Below are 18,449 nucleotides of genomic sequence, written 5' to 3' on the forward strand. Positions count from 1 at the left end.
GTGCGCAATGACAAGTAGCATCCAGCGATTTAAGTGTTGATGCCGTAGCATGAATGTAAATAATATCCCCATAATCTATAACAGACATAAAAGTAGCTTGCACAATTTGTCTTCTATTTGTAGAGGACAAACATGTCCTGTTTCTATAGAGGAAGCCTAGCTTGAATTTTAGCCGTTCACAAAGTTCGTCAATATGCATTTTAAAAGACAATTTATCATCCATATTTGTCAAGTTTCAATGTTTTTTTGCAGCTCATTCCAGTCACTGACTGCAGCAAACTGAAAAAATATGAGCGACCCAAGGATGTGAGAGATTTTAGGAATCTTTAAATGAACAGCTGGGAATAGACGTGGATGGAGATGAAGGACTGGAAGTTGCTATGGTTCTTCACCAGGTTCACCACATTCCTCACCTCCATCTCAGAGTGGGGAGATGGATGTGGTAGAAGTCAGAGTAGGGGTTAGTATTGGTCGCGGGGGGGGTAGGGGGGGGGGGGACGATTCTCCTTCACTGCAGTCGACGTGAGTAAAACATTTAAACGTGTTAACCCTCGCAGGGCTGCAGGCCCAGACGGCATCCCCAGCCGCGCCCTCAGAGCATGCGCAGACCAGCTGGCTGGTGTGTTTACGGACATATTCAATCAATCCTTATCCCAGTCTGCTGTTCCCACATGCTTCAAGAGGGCCACCATTGTTCCTGTTCCCAAGAAAGCTAAGGTAACTGAGCTAAATGACTACCGCCCCGTAGCACTCACTTCCGTCATCATGAAGTGCTTTGAGAGACTAGTCAAGGACCATATCACCTCCACCCGACATGACACCCTAGACCCACTCCAATTTGCTTACCGCCCAAATAGGTCCACAGACGATGCAATCTCAACCACACTGCACACTGCCCTAACCCATCTGGATAAGAGGAATACCTATGTGAGAATGCTGTTCATCGACTACAGCTCAGCATTTAACACCATAGTACCCTCCAAACTCGTCATCAAGCTCGAGACCCTGGGTCTCGACCCCGCCCTGTGCAACTGGGTACTGGACTTCCTGACGGGCCGCCCCCAGGTGGTGAGGGTAGGTAACAACATCTCCACCCCGCTGATCCTCAACACTGGGGCCCCACAAGGGTGCGTTCTGAGCCCTCTCCTGTATTCCCTGTTCACCCACGACTGCGTGGCCACTCACGCCTCCAACTCAATCATCAAGTTTGTGGACGACACTACAGTGGTAGGCTTGATTACCAACAACGACGAGACTGCCTACAGGGAGGAGGTGAGGGCTCTCGGAGTGTGGTGTCAGGAAAATAACCTCACACTCAACGTCAACAAAACTAAGGAGATGATTGTGGACTTCAGGAAACAGCAGAGGGAGCACCCCCATATCCACATCGATGAGCCTCCACATCGAGAGCCTCCTGTCGGGCTGTATCACCGCCTGGTACGGCAACTGCTCCGCCCACAACCGTAAGGCTCTCCAGAGGATAGTGAGGTCTGCACAACGCATCACTGGGGGCAAACTACCTGCCCTCCAGGACACCTACACCACCCGATGTCACAGGAAGGCCATAAAGATCATCAAGGACAACAACCACCCGAGCCACTGCCTGGTCATCCCGCTATCATCCAGAAGGCGAGGTCAGTACAGGTGCATCAAAGCTGGGACCGAGAGACTGAAAAACAGCTTCTATCTCAAGGCCATCAGACTGTTAAACAGCCACCACTAACATTGAGTGGCTGCTGCCAACACACTGACTCAACTCCAGCCACTTTAATAATGGGAATTGGTGGAAATTGATGTAAAATATATCACTAGCCACTTTACAAGTGCTACAACAATGCTACTTAATATAATGTTTACATACCCTACATTATTAATCTCATATGTATATGTATATACTGTACTCTATCATCTACTGCATCTTTATGTAATACATGTATCACTAGCCACTTTAAACTATGCCACTTTGTTTACATACCCTACATTACTCATCTCATATGTATATACTGTACTCGATACCATTTACTGCATCTTGCCTATGCCGTTCTTTACCATCACTCATTCATATATCTTTATGTACATATTCTTTATCCCTTTACACTTGTGTGTATAAGGTAATAGTTTTGGAATTGTTAGGTTAGATTACTCGTTGGTTATTACTGCATTGTCGGAACTAGAAGCACAAGCATTTCACTACAATCGCATTAACATCTGCTAACCATGTGTATGTGACAAGTAAATTTGATTTGATTTATTATGTGTACAACAAGGTATGTCATGCCTAGGAAAGAAAGCATTGTCTCATAAGACTATGCACTTGACTAATGTCATCGTTGGGACAGGAAACTATGAGCTGTGAAATAAATCTATTCCATAGTTAACCTGTAACACCCACCACCAATGCTGGTATGGAACTGTAGCCTTACATGGTTTACAGGTACTGGTGATCAAAATCTCCAAACTGGCATCCCAGTCCCTGTTGGGTTGACACCACGGCACATGGAGCCTGGGTTGAGTCTTACGTCACATACAGTCCTGTGAACCATGAGGGCCAAGGGACAAACTCAACCTTTTACTGGTATGCTAGGTAGCACAATCAGGATTGTCCTCATATCACTCTACAACGAGACACACTGAGGTGACACAGATTAAAGGTCACTCTTTACACTTAATTCTGTAACTCCCACCACAATATACAGTAACTGCGTTATAATGCTTAATGGTATATCTATAGTGGGTACCTACACTGGTGTGGGAGTGGACGTAGCCATCAGGGTTGGTCAGAATCAGCAGGTAGATGTCCGTGGCATTCAGGAGAGAGGTCAGGGAGGCACCAGTGCCACATTTATTTTGTAGAATGTATTAGATAGTATGTTCAATGTTATTTTTTCAATTAGAATACAATAGAAGTCTGAAGTGTTCTCTCACCTTGTTGGCTGTCCACACTCCAGTGGCCTGAGACACCCACTCTCTGGAGTGGATCCCAGAGTCAACCCAGATGGCGGGACGTTTGTTTCCACCAGTGCAGAACGAGAACAGAGAGAGGACAAGTGTTATTATCACAAATGTATCTAACACTACCCATAATATAATAACACTTGTCTTTTCTTTGTTGTAGTTCAGCACTGGTGGAAACAAACTGATAAATAGAAAACGTATGCACACAAACTAATCCGTATGTAGACACCAAACCCATATATTGACAAAAAACACACATGTACTGTACGTGCACTAACAGGTACAATTGTTGTAATTGGTCTAATGTTTCTGTATCTTGAGCGCATACCTGTATATGGGCCTGCCCTCATAGGAAGTTCCAATCTGTACCTTGGTGACAAGATTAGGGTAAGCAGCCACCAGGTCGTCCATCCAGCTGTAGATCTTGAGACACACAGTCAGAACGACAACATCAGATAGTGCAAACATTGTACACTGCTCAAAAAAATAAAGGGAACACTTAAACAACACAATGTAACTCCAAGTCAATCACACTTCTGTGAAATCAAACTGTCCACTTAGGAAGCAACACTGATTGACAATAAATTTCACATGCTGTTGTGCAAATGGAATAGACAACAGGTGGAAATTATAGGCAATTACAAGACACCTCCAATAAAGGAGTGGTTCTGCAGGTGGTGACCACAGACCACTTCTCAGTTCCAATGCTTCCTGGCTGATGTTTTGGTCACTTTTGAATGCTGGCGGTGCTTTCACTCTAGTGGTAGCATGAGACGGAGTCTACAACCCACACAAGTGGCTCAGGTAGTGCAGCTCATCCAGGATGGCACATCACTGCGAGCTGTGACAAGAAGGTTTGCTGTGGCTGTCAGCGTAGTGTCCAGAGCATGGAGGCGCTACCAGGAGACAGGCCAGTACATCAGGAGACGTGGAGGAGGCCGTAGGAGGGCAATAACCCAGCAGCAGGACCGCTACCTCCGCCTTTGTGCAAGGAGGAGCAGGAGGAGCACTGCCAGAGCCCTGCAAAATGACCTCCAGCAGGCCACAAATGTGCATGTGTCTGCTCAAATGGTCAGAAACAGACTCCATGAGGGTGGTATGAGGGCCCGACGTCCACAGGTGGGGGTTGTGCTTACAGCCCAACACCGTGCAGGACGTTTGGCATTTGCCAGAGAACACCAAGATTGGCAAATTCGCCACTGGCGCCCTGTGCTCTTCACAGATGAAAGCAGGTTCACACTGAGCACATGTGACAGAGTCTGGAGACGCCGTGGAGAACGTTCTGCTGCATGCAACATCCTCCAGCATGACCGGTTTGGCGGTGGGTCAGTCATGGTGTGGGGTGGCATTTCTTTGGGGGGCCGCACAGCCCTCCATGTGCTCGCCAGTGGTAGCCTGACTGCCATTAGGTACCGAGATGAGATCCCCAGACCCCTTGTGAGACCATATGCTGGTGCGGTTGGCCCTGGGTTCCTCCTAATGCAAGACAATGCTAGTTGTGGCTGGAGTGTGTCAGCAGTTCCTGCAAGCGGAAGGCATTGATGCTATTGACTGGCCTGCCCGTTTCCCAGTCCTGAATCCAATTGAGCACATCTGGGACATCATGTCTCGCTCCATCCACCAACGCCGCGTTGCACCACAGACTGTCCAGGAGTTGGTGGATGCTTTAGTCCAGGTCTGGGAGGAGTTCCTCAGGAGACCATCTGTCACCTCATCAGGAGCATGCCCAGGCATTGTAGGGAGGTCATACAGGCACGTGGAGGCCACACACACTACTGAGCATCAATTTGACTTGTTTTAAGGACATTACATCAAAGTTGGATCAGCCTGTAGTGTGGTTTTCCACTTTAATTTTGAGTGTGACTCCAAATCCAGACCTCCATGGGTTGATAAATTTGATTTCCATTGATAATTTTTTTGTGATTTTGTTTTCAGCACATTCAGCTATGTAAAGAAAAAAGTATTTAATAAGAATATTTCTTTCATTCAGATCTAGGATGTATTATTTTAGTGTTCCCTTTTTTTTGAGCAGTGTATATGTTATGCAACATACATAAGTATTATATATGATGAACACGGAGTATACGAAACATTTGGAACACCAGCTCTTTCAATGACCTAGACTGACCAGGTGAATCCATGTGAAAGCTATGATCCCTTATTGAGGTCACTTGTTAAATCTACTTCAATCAATGTAGAAAAAGGGGAGGAGACATGGATTTTTAAGTCTTGAGACAAATGAGACATGGATTGTGTATGGGTGCCATTCAAAGGGTGAATTTCCTTTGGACAGGGTAAGGTAGTAGGTGCCAGGAGCTCTGGTTTGAGTGTGTCAAGAACTGCAATGCTGTTGGGTTGTTCATGCTGTTTGATTCAACATGTTGGACATTGAGATATTAAAGACATGATTGATCAGTCGCATAGTATATTAAGGAGTGAAAAAGACGGGGTCTCTGTAGAAAGACAGATAGCTGTGGAATGTGTTGGGTGACAAGAGGAGAGCAACGTGTTGATACAGGGGAGACAGATGGACCTCTGTGGATTAGATGAAGGAGGGGTTGAGGTCAGGAGGTGAGGGCAGATTCTCTTAAGAGGGTAATAAAGGTTTGGTATCCCGTTACCCTCGTTACTCTCTTCCCGTAGAACCATAAAATATAAGGATTGGAGAGAAGGAGGAGTATTTTAAGTAGGATGTATATAACTGTGATGGTGACAAATGTTTTGCTGTCTGAATACAGCTGTACAGAACCTTTTGGGAAGAGTTAAACTTGGTTAAAGCTTCTCTAGTGTCTGTGAGTTATTTACTTAGACAACTAAGAACTGAACAGTGCTCAACAGTTTCCAACTTGACACAACTGTGGGAAGCATTGGAGTCAACATGGGCCAGCATCCCTGTGGGATGCCTTCAACACCTTGCAGAGTCCAAAGCCCCGATGAATTGAGACTGTTCTGAGGGCAAAAGAGGGTGCAACTCAATATTAGGAAGGTGTTCCTATATGTTGTACACTCAGTGTATAACGATAACATGATCCAGTTACTTAACAATATGAAAGCAGATCTAATTAAGTGAAACAATCCTCCATACATCTTACATGCAGCATAAACCTCTTCAGAATGGCATGGCTGCCAATGTTTTTATATTTATTCTCTATAATACCAATTCTCCAAACCGAAGACATTATTTAAAAATGTGGGCTCGGTCGTAAGACTTTACATGGGCAAATACAACTCAGGAAATGAAAAGGAAGTTTTTACATCTTCCTTAAGTCCGAGGGTGGTTTTAACCTTCCCGGACTTGGAATTGTATCAACTCGCAACACAAGGCTCTTACTTGTGACATACACTGAGTGTACTTCATTATGAACACCAGCTCTTTCCGTGACATAGACTGACCAGGTGAATCCAGGTGAGTCCTATGATCTCTTATTGAGGTCACTTGTTAAATCCACTTCAATCAGTGTAGATGAAGGGGAGGAGATGGGTTAAAGAAGGATTTTTAAGCTTTGCAACTCAATATAGAGAATGTGTTCTAAATGTTTTGTACACTGTGTATGGTTAAATGCACTAAGCGTACGTATTGAAGATGTGCATGCTCATCCCCAGAATATTTTCAAGTGATCTATTTTCAAAAGATTAAGCTAAGAACATTAACCTGTCTAGGACTGGGGTTCCGCTCCCAGTCCTAGATAAACATAAATAAACATAGATAAACAAACAGACTATTATACATGGAACTTTAGATAACCTTGGCCATTTGCGGTTATACACGAGTGCTGCCAAATTCAAAACAACAAAAATCTCATAATTAAAATTCCTAAAGCATTTTAAAGATACATTTCTCGTTAATCCAGCCACAGTGTCTGATTTCAAAAAGGATTTACAGCGAAAGCACCACAAACGATTATGTTAGGTCACCACCAAGCCACAGAAAAACATAGCCATTTTTCCAGCCAAAGAGAGGAGTCACAAAAAGCAGAAATAGAGATAAAATTAATCACTAACCTTTGATGATCTTCATCACATGACAGTCATAGGACTTCATGTTACACAATACATGTATGTTTTGTTTGATAAAGTTCATATTTATATAAAAAAGATCTGACTTTACATTGGCGCGTTACATTCAGTAGTTCTAAAACATGCGGTGATTGTGCAGAGAGCCACATCAAATTACAGAAATACTCATAATAAACATTGATAAAGATTATTATACATGGAACTTTAGATAACCTTCTCTTTAATGCAACCGCTGTGTAAGATTTCAAAAAAACTTTACGGAGAGAGCAAACCATGCAATATTCTGAGTACAGCCTTTAGACAACAAAGCAGCCAAAAAGATACCCGCCATATTGGGTAGTCAACATTACTCAGAAGTAGCATTTTAAATATTCACTTACCTTTGATGATCTTCATCAGAATGCACTCCCAGGAATCCCAGTTCCACCATAAATGTTTGATTTGTTCGATAATGTCCATCAGTTATGTCCAAATATCTTCTTTTGTTAGGGCGTTTGGTAAACAAATCCAAAAGCGCGTTCAGGTTGCGCCGAACGTTGGGGCGAAAAGTTCAAAAAGTTCTGTTACAGCCCATAGAAACATGCCAAACTAAGTATGGAATCAATCTTTAGGATGTTTTTAACATAAAACTTAATTTATTGTTCCAACCGGACAATTCCTTTGTCTGTACAAATGAAGTGGAACATTTCACGTGAGCGCCACAGACCGAGGCAGTGGCATTCTGCCAGACCACTCACTCAAAGATCCCTTATGAGCCCCTCCTTTAGAGTATAATCCTCAAAACAGGTTCTAAATACTGTTGACATCTAGTGGGAGCCTTGGGAGGTGAAACATAACTAATATCACCCTGTATTTTCAATGGGGGCTGAATTGAAAAACTACAAATCTCAGATTTCCCGCTTCCTGGTTGGATTTTTTCTCAGGTTTTTGCCTGCCATATGAGTTATGTTATACTCACAGACATCATTCAAACAGTTTTAGACACTTCAGAGTGTTTTCTATCCAAATGTACCAATTATATTAATATTCTACCTTTTACGGCTGAGTAGCAGGCAGCTTCATTTGGGCATGTTTTTCATCCAAGCTACCCAATACTGCCCCCTACCCCAAAGAAGTTAAAGTAAAAATCAACCAATCCTCCAGCATTAACACAACAATCGAAAGGTAAAATGCTTTATCATAAAGAGGGTGGGTCGAGCCCTGAATGTTTATTTCATTATTATTACCTTTATTTAACTAGGCAAGTCAGTTAAGAAGAAATTCTTATTTTCAATGACGGCCAAGGAGCAGTGGGTTAACTGCCTTGTTCAGGGGCAGAACGACAGATTTGAACCTTATCAGATCGGGGATTCCATCTTGCAACCTTTCGGTTACTAGTCCGATGCTCTAACCACTAGGCTACCTTCCGCCCCATTATTGACAGGCTGCTGTGGTATACCAGACCATATACCACGGGTATGACAAAACTTTTATTTTTACTGCACTAATTTTGTTGGTAATCAGTTTATAATAGCAATAAGGCACCTCGGAGGTTTGTGGTATATGGCCAATATACCACAGCTAAGGGGTGTATCCAGGCACTCCACGTTGTGTAGTTCATAAGAACAGCCCATTGCCATGGTATATTGGCCATACCCCACACCCCCTCGGGCCTTATTGCTAAAACTTCTACATGTTGAAAGTGCATGGGCGATGGAGAGAAACAAAATGGTGCAGTTTGAGGCCAATGGGGTGTGAGTATGTGAGTTTGGGCAGATGAGAGTCGTTGTTTGTGTGCTTCTTTCTGTAAGTTGATGTTCGTATGTGTATGTTAAAAAAAAAAAGATTGTTTAAAAAATATATTTTAATGAAAATGTTTAGTGAGGAGATCTTGACAGCATTGTCAATTAGGCTATTCAATTATTTTTTTTATTTTTTTTTACTTTGTCAGAATTACATGGCCAGCATTGAATAGAGGATAATCCTAGCCAATTTTGAACGCTTGAAAGATGGTTTTACAACCGTAGTATGCAGCAGTGGTTTCATCAACTATGCACCCATATCAACTGCGTGTTGGCCATTTGCGGTTATACACAAGTGCTGTTGCGAAGTTTTTTAAGAGAAAAAATAAGAAACCCGCACACTGCTCTTGATAGTATCATTGCTCTTTAATCAGCTTTACAGTAAGAATCGGCCTCAAGGCCTGAAGCTCTGAGGAAAACCTTGAGGCCGGTACGTAAGGCTGATTAAAGAGCAGTGATACTATCAAAAGCAGTGTGCGGGTTTCTTCTTTTATCTCATTTTATTTAACTGTTATCATGCACCTGCAAAAAAAGATATCTCAGATGTGCGAGTGCCTTTTCAAGCTATTTAAGGACATCGGACATGACCATTGACATTAATGCATGCTAATAGCTACTGTAATTGGTCAGTCCAAAATTGTTTTTAATTCTGTCATGGAAATAAATGTACAGTGCATTCGGGAAAGTATTCAGACCCCTTGACTTTCCACATTTTGTTACATTACAGCCCCCCTCATCAATCTACACACAATACCTCACAATTTCCACAAAAACATATATTTTTTTTGCAATTTAATTTTTTTTAAACGGATCACGTTGACATAAGTATTCAGACCCTTTACGCAGTACTTTGTTGAAGGACCTTTGGCAGCGATAACGGCATAGAGTTTTCTTGGGTATGATGCTACATGCTTGTCACACCTGTATTTGGGGAGTATCTCCTATTCTAGTCTCCAGATCCTCTCAATATATGCACTGCTGCATAGATATTTTCATATCTCTCCAGAGATTTTAAATCTGGTTCAAGTCCAGGCTCTTTGCTAGGCCACTCAAGGACATTCAGAGACTTGTCCCAAAGCCACTCCTGCTTTGTCTTGGCTGTGTGCTTATGGTCGCTGTCCTTTAGGAATGTGAACTTTCACCCCAGTCTGAGGTCACAAGCGCAGGTTTCCATCAAGAATCTCTGTACTTTGCTTCGTTCCTCTTTGCCTCGAACCTGACTAGTCTCCCAGTCCCTGCCGCTGAAAAACATCCCCACAGCATGATGCTGCCACCACCATGCTTCACCGTGAGGATGGTGCCAGGTTTTCTCCAGACGTGACATTCAGGCCAAAGAGTTCAATCTTGGTTTCATCAGACCAGAGAATCTTGTTTCTCCATGGTCTGAGAGTCTTAAGGTGCCTTTTGTCAAACTCCAAGCGAGCTGTCATGTGCCTTTTACTGAGGAGTGGCTTCCGTCTGGCCACCCTACCATAGAGGCCTGATTGGTGGAGATCTGCAGAGATGGTTGTCCTTCTGGAAGTTTCTCCCATCTCCACAGGGGAGAGCTCTGTCAGTGTGACCATGGGGTTCTTGGTCACCTCCCAGATGAAGGCCCTTCTCCCCCGATTGCTCAGTTTGGCCGGGCGGCCAGCACTATGAAGTCTTGGTGGTTCCAAACTTCTTCCATTTAAGAATGATGGAGGCCACTGTGTTCTTGGGGACATTCAATGCTGCAGAAATGTGTTTGGTACCCTTCCCCAGATCTGTGCCACGACACAATCCTGTCTCGGATTTCTACGGACAATTCCTTTTGACCTCATGGCTTGGTATTTTGCTCTGACGTGCTCTGTCATCTGTGGGACCTTATATAGACAGGTGTGTGCCTTTTCCAAATCGTGTCCAATCACTTGAATTGACCACCAGGTGGACTCCAATCAAGTTGTAGAAACATCTCAAGGGTGATCATTGGAAACAGGATGCGCCCGAGCTCAATTTGAGTCTCACAGCAAAGGGTCTGAATACTTATGTAAATATGTTTTTTCATTTTTTTTATTTTGAATACATTCGCTAAAACATATACAGACCTGTTTTTGCTTCCTCGTCATGGGGTGTTGTGCGTAGATTGCTGAGGATGTTTTTTATTCAATCAATATTTTTTAAATTAGGCTGTAACGTAACCAAATGTGGAAAAGGGGAAGGGGTCTGAATACTTTCCGAAGGCACTGCATACCGTGTAGTTAAATATCATGGAAAAGAAATGGTGCTTGAATACATACATTCTTTTCCAGTGTAAATCCCCTTGGGACTTGTATGCTTACATATTTACTGATAGGGTAACTTGGGGTCACATTTTACTGGTCCTTCCCTTTCTGTCTTCCCCCCCAGGCAATGTAGCAGAGGCAGTAAAGGCTGCCATCGCTGCTGGCTACAGACCCATCGACAGGGCTTTCTTCAAAACAATATTTTCAGTTCGCGTTTGGTAAAATGGGACAGCAGGTTAGATAAACTAGGACAGCATTGTTATAGGCTTAATTATACCTCAATGACAATTCAATTCACACTTTGTTGTTATGTTGTCATCTTGAGGATGTCAGAATTGTATCATGTGTTGGGCTTATATGGTTATATAGACGGAAATGCAAAAAAGCGGGACATCATATTAACTGGGACAGCTTAATGCTGACATGTTTCTATTTCTCTGATAAGTGAAAATCCTAACTACTGTTACTAAGCCCTTGCAGAGAAACCACATGATCAAAATCACATCACTTCATTGGTGTTCTATCAGAGAGCTGGGCAAATCAAGCTTCAAAGAGGAAGCTCGCCGAGTGAAGCACACGGTATCTATGACATAGCTTTTCTTTTCTGTTTTGATGTTAAGGTTATAAAACTCATGAATAACAACTGTGCCAAACTGTGGTGTAAATGTGAATACTATGTACTGGTGCATCAAAATAAATACAAATGTTTCTAATATGAAGTTTACATTTTGTAAATCACTCATTTTTTGTTGCTGTCTTGCTTTACCAACCATAGCTAGCTGAAGTAGGACAGCATGGAGTAGCTAATGTGGGACAGTCTTTTAGGCTTTTCCAATAGAGGAAAGAAATCCAGTGTACATTAAGGACCCCCTGTACCTAGGTTAGGCAGGGCTCTGGTTCTTATAGTACTATTATCCTATTGTGGTACTAGGTACTATGGTACGATATCATGGTACTATGAGTACAATGGCACCAAACAGAACTATAGTAGGCATACTGTGTGTGTATGCATCTGGGAATTGATAGTGTTTGTCAAATGGTGAATACTGTTATTCCATGGAACCTTTCCGGTGATCTGTAGTCTACATGTGTGTCTCAGATTACATCCCAAATGGCACCCTATTCCATATAGCCTAGGGTGTACTACTGCCTGAGCTGGCCATAAGTAGTGCCTTATAGGGTGCCTGTGCCATTTAGGACACAGCCCCAATCCATGCAGATTGCCTTTCCTGTTTTTCTCTTTCTACCAGCTGTGATGTACCTTCCATGAGAAGTCCCCGGTGAAAGCAGATTGTCAGAAGACCGTGAGCACCTCCAACTGGACCATCTGGACCTCTGCCTCATCCACGGCCCCATGGGTACGAAGGTGCACTCTCTCCCTATAGTCCTCTTGACATGCGCACTGTTCTCAACATGTCTTTGAAGAATCCTTGCCACTTGTATCTTGTAATACTCTTGTAATAAAACACTTGAGCTGAAGATTTGAAATGATGGTGTTTTAGGTTGTTTTGATGAAATAGTTCCATTTAACGCTTACAGTGCCTGCACTGCCTGACTTGCCCGTACAAATGTCTTTGCTCCCATTTATTAAATGACTCACACATTTTGTCAGGCCTCATTTAGAAAAACAATTCCACCCTTTGATGATTAACTGGGGGGGGGGGTGATATGCGCTGATCATCATCACTCAATGATTTATTGTTATGTTGTAGATTAGGGATGAGCTGTTTCCTGTGGACAGTGAGGGGTATCACCCTTTGAACATATCCATGTGGGTGTTCTGCTCACCATATATCTCAGGGTATGGAAGAACTTGTGGATGCAGGGATGGTCAAAGCCATAGGAATCTCTCATTTCAACCGGATCAAACCGAAGCTATTCTGAACAAGCCAGGCCTCAAGCACCAACAACCAGGTGTTCTTTGCCCTCTCTCCCAGCCCAAAATTACCCCTCTGCATATAGAGATCTTTTAGAGCATAATGTAATTGTGTTGAAATGATCTGATGTCCTAGGTTATGGGCAACATTTTCCTCTCGCAAACACACCTGTGTTGTGAGCAAATGCCTGGTAACTTATGGATGAGTGAAGTTGTAATGTGCAGTGTGATTTATTCTATTATTCGGAGTGGCTGTGGATCTGACTTTTCCCTGACCTTTTATTTTGAGCATTTTCCCTCTCATGTGGCCAGAATTCAACAGTGCGCGCCACTAGGCAAAACACACAGGTAGGCTATGCTTCAGTTTGTTAGCACCATCTGCTCTACAATTCGCTCGCTGTACATCATTCAAAACAGCACTGTAGGCTACTTCCAAACAACACTGTATAACTCAAGAAGATCTAATGCATATCCCCATGAAACTGATAAGATTGAGATTAACTTGTTGGTATGCAGAGGCTGCATGAACGTTTCACCAATAAAACTTGAAGAATTATCAGTCACGATTGACATTGAGAAATGTGAAGGGAAGGAGAACACAAAAATGTGTGCTTAGAGTAGAGGTAAAGAAACATATGCTCAGAAGCATTTAGCACTCGGAAAAAAAAGGACCGGGAAATGTCAGATGCACAGCTGCAGCCTATTTTATTTGACTAATGTGGTTGAGTGTTCTTATGACATCATCGGATGTCCCTGTCTGCTCCAGCTTGAGTACAGACACATGGAGGGAAATGTCCTATTGACACACACACCCAGTTATTTGTCACAAATAATTATATTCTTCTAGTAACCTGCTATTATCCCAATAAGTTACTATGGTAACTGTCTGATCCGATGTTCTTGTATTAGGGCCAAACCAGATGAACCCTGTTTATTTGAAGACACAAACATCAAGCCCAGAGGACCATATCTCAGGTAAAGTGGGAGCCATAGTAACAGTTATGGCTTTTAGGTAAATAGAGAGATTTGGTATAGAGTCTATGGACCTTGCTTTGTGTTGTCCCTTAAATTTCCACACTATTAGGTTGGAATAGTACAGTGAAATCATGAAACGTATGATAATGCACTTTTAGTGTAAAAACAATGTTTGGCTGGGTGGGGTTTTTGGGCCACCTGGTGATAAGTTTATTAGGCCAATAAATAACAAAGAGAGTTTGACCTCCTCTCTGCTGATAACAGGTTGTTTTCAGGTTACACATTCCTCACAGTAGGCTCATCCAATTAGGCCCTTCTCTCAGACCACTAAGAAATTATTTGATATTGAGATTAAAAAAAAACATTTCTTACTGGGATCTTACTGTGATTTATATTGAACCTTTATTTAACTAGGCAAACCAGTTAAGGACAAATTCTTATTTACAATGACAGCCTACCGGGGAACAGTGGGTTTATTGCCTTGTTCAGGGGCAGAACAACAGATTTTTACCTTGTTAGCTGCTCTGGGATTCAATCCAGCAACCTTTCGGTTACTGGCCCAACGCTCTAACCAGTAGGCTACCTGCCGCTCCAAAATATGTGTTATTTATATTTACTATTCCCTTATCCAAGCAAATTACTCATTTACTACAGTACCAGTCAAAAGGAGTGTGCAAAGCTGTCATCAAGGCAAAGGGTAAGGCTACTTTGAAGAATCTCAAATATAACATATATTTAGATTTGTTTAACACTTTTTTGGTTACTACATTGTTATTTCATAGTTTAGATGTCTTCACTATTATTCTACAACATAGAAAATAGTAAAAGAAAAACCTTGGTATGTGTAGGTGTGTCCAAACTTTTGACTGGTACTGTAGCTCTTATCAACTTGTAAATTCCAGTGTATGGAAAATTGTGTTATTTCGATTGAACAAAATTAAGTAGATGCTTTTTCCATTTGGAACTGGTAGGTTTGCTAGACCTCAACTCGGGTCAGAATCGGGCCCAAAATGACTACTCACTTGAGGATAATACAGTACTTAAACATTGAATGTTGTGATCCAGGTGGTCAAGTCTTGAGGGGGTAAAGCTGCCATCTAACCCCTTTTCCCCACAATGAAACAACCTTTCTCTGCTAATGAGAAACATAATGTTTGTTATTAATGATTTCAAGTGTTATGTAAATCAATTCATAGAAAATCTATTTGGATAATAATATTTTCTGCTTTGTGTTCAGTACACCCGTCTACTGATAGATTTGTTTTTCCTGGTCATGACTCATCTTCAAATCAAATTTTATTGGTCACATACACATATTTAGCAGATGTTATTGCGGGTGTAGCAAAATCTTGCTGTGGGCCTGAAGCACAGAGACCTGACCAATCGCTTCGGGGATTGCCAATCCACCATGAGCCAGATCATCACTTCCTGTACTGCCTGCATGGCACCGCCTCTATCTGGATGTAACCAGAGTGTCTAAGCCCACCTGCCCTTGGATTTCAAGGACTTCGCAGATACCCAGGTTCTGGTTGACTTCATAGAATTCCTCTGCAACACACCATCTTCCTCTACGCAGACGACACCATTCTGTATACTTCTGGCCCTTCTTTGTACACTGTGTTAACTTCTTTGGGATAGGGGTCAGTATTCGGAATGAGGTCCCCAAAGTTAACTGCCTGTTGCTCAGGCCCAGAAGCTAGGATATGCATATAATTGGTAGCATTGGATAGATACTCTGAACTCTGAAGTTTCTAAAACTGTTAAACTATTGTCTGTGGGTATAACAGAACTGATTTGGCAGACGAAACCCCAAGGACAATCCATCCAGAAAAAGAAAATTCCGCTCACCTCTGATTACAATGGCTGGGAATGGGAATATAAAAGGAAGTTCTCCCAGATTGCAGTTCCTAGGGCTTCCACTAGATGTCAACAGTCTTTAGAAAGCATTTCAGGCTTGTTTTTTTTAAATGGCTCCCATTTTGGCTGTAGTGTTTGTAGTGGGTTCAAGTGAGTACGCGTACTTCATTATTTGTCTCCGGTAATGGTCTATGGTATTCTCCGTCTTAAATTGTATAGTTTATTTACATAATAGGGTACCTGAGGATTGATTAGGAACGTTGTTTGACTTGTTTAGAATAAATTTATAAGTAACTTACGGGATTCATTTTGTATGTATTTTGAGCAAGGGAAACCGGTGGATTACTGAGTCGAGCGCGCCATTGACACGTACTTTTTTGGGATGTAAAAGAAGGACTTTATCGAACAAAAGGACCATTTGTTATGTAGCTGGGACCCTTGGGATTGCAAAAAGATGAAGATCTTCAACGGTAAGTGATTTATTTTATCGCTATTTCTGACTTTCGTGATGCATCTGCTTGGTTGGAAAATGTTTGTGGCGAGCTCTGGCGAGGGCGCGCATTTGGTTATTTTTCTCCGGTATTGAATATACTATTCATCGTCTTAACTTTTAGCGTTTATTAACATATTATGGTACCTGAGGATTGATTAGGAACGTTGTTTGACATGTTTGGACCAAGTTTATTGGTAACGTTTGGGATTCATTTTGTATGCATTTTGAACAAGGGGAAACAGGTGGATTATTGAATGAAGCACGCCAAATAAACTTACTTTTTGGGATATAAAGAAGGATTTTATCGAACAAAAGGACCATTTGTTATGTAACTGGGACCCTTATTTTTGGCCAGGTCGCAAGATCTGAATGAATGAAATGTTCTTATTAAATAATTGTTTCTTTACATAGTTGAATGTGCTGACAACAAAATCACACAAAAATTATCAGTGGAAATCAAATTTATCAACCCATGGAGGTCTGGATTTGGAGTCACACTCAAAATTAAAGTGGAAAACCACACTACAGGCTGATCCAACTTTGATGTAATGTCCTTAAAACAAGTCAAAATGAGGCTCAGCAGTGTGTGTGTGGCCTCCACGTGCCTGTATGACCTCCCTACAACGCCTGGGCATGCTCCTGATGAGGTGGCGGATGGTCTCCTGAGGGATCTCCTCCCAGACCTGGACTAAAGCATCCACCAACTCCTGGACAGTCTGTGGTGCAACGTGGCGTTGGTGGATGGAGCGAGACATGATGTCCCAGATGTGCTCAATTGGATTCAGGTCTGGGGAACGGGCGGGCCAGTCCTTACCTTAGCATCAATCTCTTCCTCTTGCAGGAACTGCTGACACACTCCAGCCACATGAGGTCTAGCATTGTCTTGCATTAGGAGGAACCCAGGGCCAACCACACCAGCATATGGCCTCACAAGGGGTCTGAGGATCTCATCTCGGTACCTAATGGCAGTCAGGCTACCTCTGGCGAACACATGGAGGTCTGTGCGGCCCCCCCAAAGAAATGCCACCCCACACCATGACTGACCCACCGCCAAACCGGTCATGCTGGAGGATGTTGCAGGCAGCCGAACGTTCTCCACGGCGTCTCCAGACTGTCACGTTTGTCACATGTGCTCAGTGTGAACCTGCTTTCATCTGTGAAGAGCACAGGGCGCCAGTGGTGAATTTGCCAATCTTGGTGTTCTCTGGCAAATGCCAAACGTCCTGCACAGTGTTGGGCTGTAAGAACAACCCCCACCTGTGGACGTCGGGCCCTCATACCACCCTCATGGAGTCTGTTTCTGACCGTTTGAGCAGACACATGCACATTTGTGGCCTGCTGAAGGTCATTTTGCAGGGCTCTGGTAGTGCTCCTCCTGCTCCTCCTTGCACAAAGGCGGAGGTAGCGGTCCTGCTGCTGGGTTGTTGCCCTCCTACGGCCTCCTCCACGTCTCCTGATGTACTGGCCTGTCTCCTGGTAGCGCCTCCATGCTCTGGACACTACGCTGACAGACACAGCAAACCTTCTTGCCACATCTCGCATTGATGTGCCATCCTGGATGAGCTGCACTACCTGAGCCACTTGTGTGGGTTGTAGACTCCGTCTCATGCTACCACTAGAGTGAAAGCACCGCCAGCATTCAAAAGTGACCAAAACATCAGCCAGGAAGCATAGGAACTGAGAAGTGGTCTGTGGTCCCCACCTGCAGAACCACTCCTTTATTGGGGGTGTCTTGCTAAATGCCTATAATTTCCACCTGTTGTCTATTCCATTTGCACAGGAGCATGTGAAAATTATTGTCAATCAGTGTTGCTTCCTAAGTGGACAGTTTGATTTCACAGAAGTGTGATTGACTTGGAGTTAAATTGTGTTGTTTAAGTGTTCCCTTTATTTTTTTGAGCAGTGTATATATTTTTTAAATTAGCGGTACAGTGAAGAGTCTTCCTCCACCTTCAATGCAATGGTGGGGATGGCACCTCATGGCGCAGTCATGTTTGTATCTGTACTTTATCCTGGATCTGTAAAGTGACAAGGAGATATTCCAGCAGTGTGGAATTGTTCCCTTACTCACCTCAGACACAGCCATTGCAACGGCCACTGGCCAACTTCCTGGTAAAAGGGCACCTAGATGCCAGCAGGGTGCAAAGGTGATGGAGGGTGAGACATGGATCATTGCAAAGCTGAGGGGAATGGTAGAGTGGACCATGCGGAGAGTCAAAGACCACAAGCTTGTTTGAGACAGTGCTCCCCCT

At 43.1% G+C, this 18,449-nt stretch overlaps 1 pseudogene; it reads right to left on the reverse strand.

Moving 5' to 3' along the window:
• Nucleotides 1-326: 326 nt before the first annotated feature.
• On the reverse strand, nucleotides 327-17,086 carry LOC139405946 (carboxypeptidase A1-like; annotated as a pseudogene).
• Nucleotides 17,087-18,449: the final 1,363 nt, after the last annotated feature.

This window comes from Oncorhynchus clarkii, chromosome 1, assembly GCF_045791955.1.
Source record: "Oncorhynchus clarkii lewisi isolate Uvic-CL-2024 chromosome 1, UVic_Ocla_1.0, whole genome shotgun sequence".
In the NCBI taxonomy this organism is placed as follows: domain Eukaryota; kingdom Metazoa; phylum Chordata; class Actinopteri; order Salmoniformes; family Salmonidae; genus Oncorhynchus; species Oncorhynchus clarkii.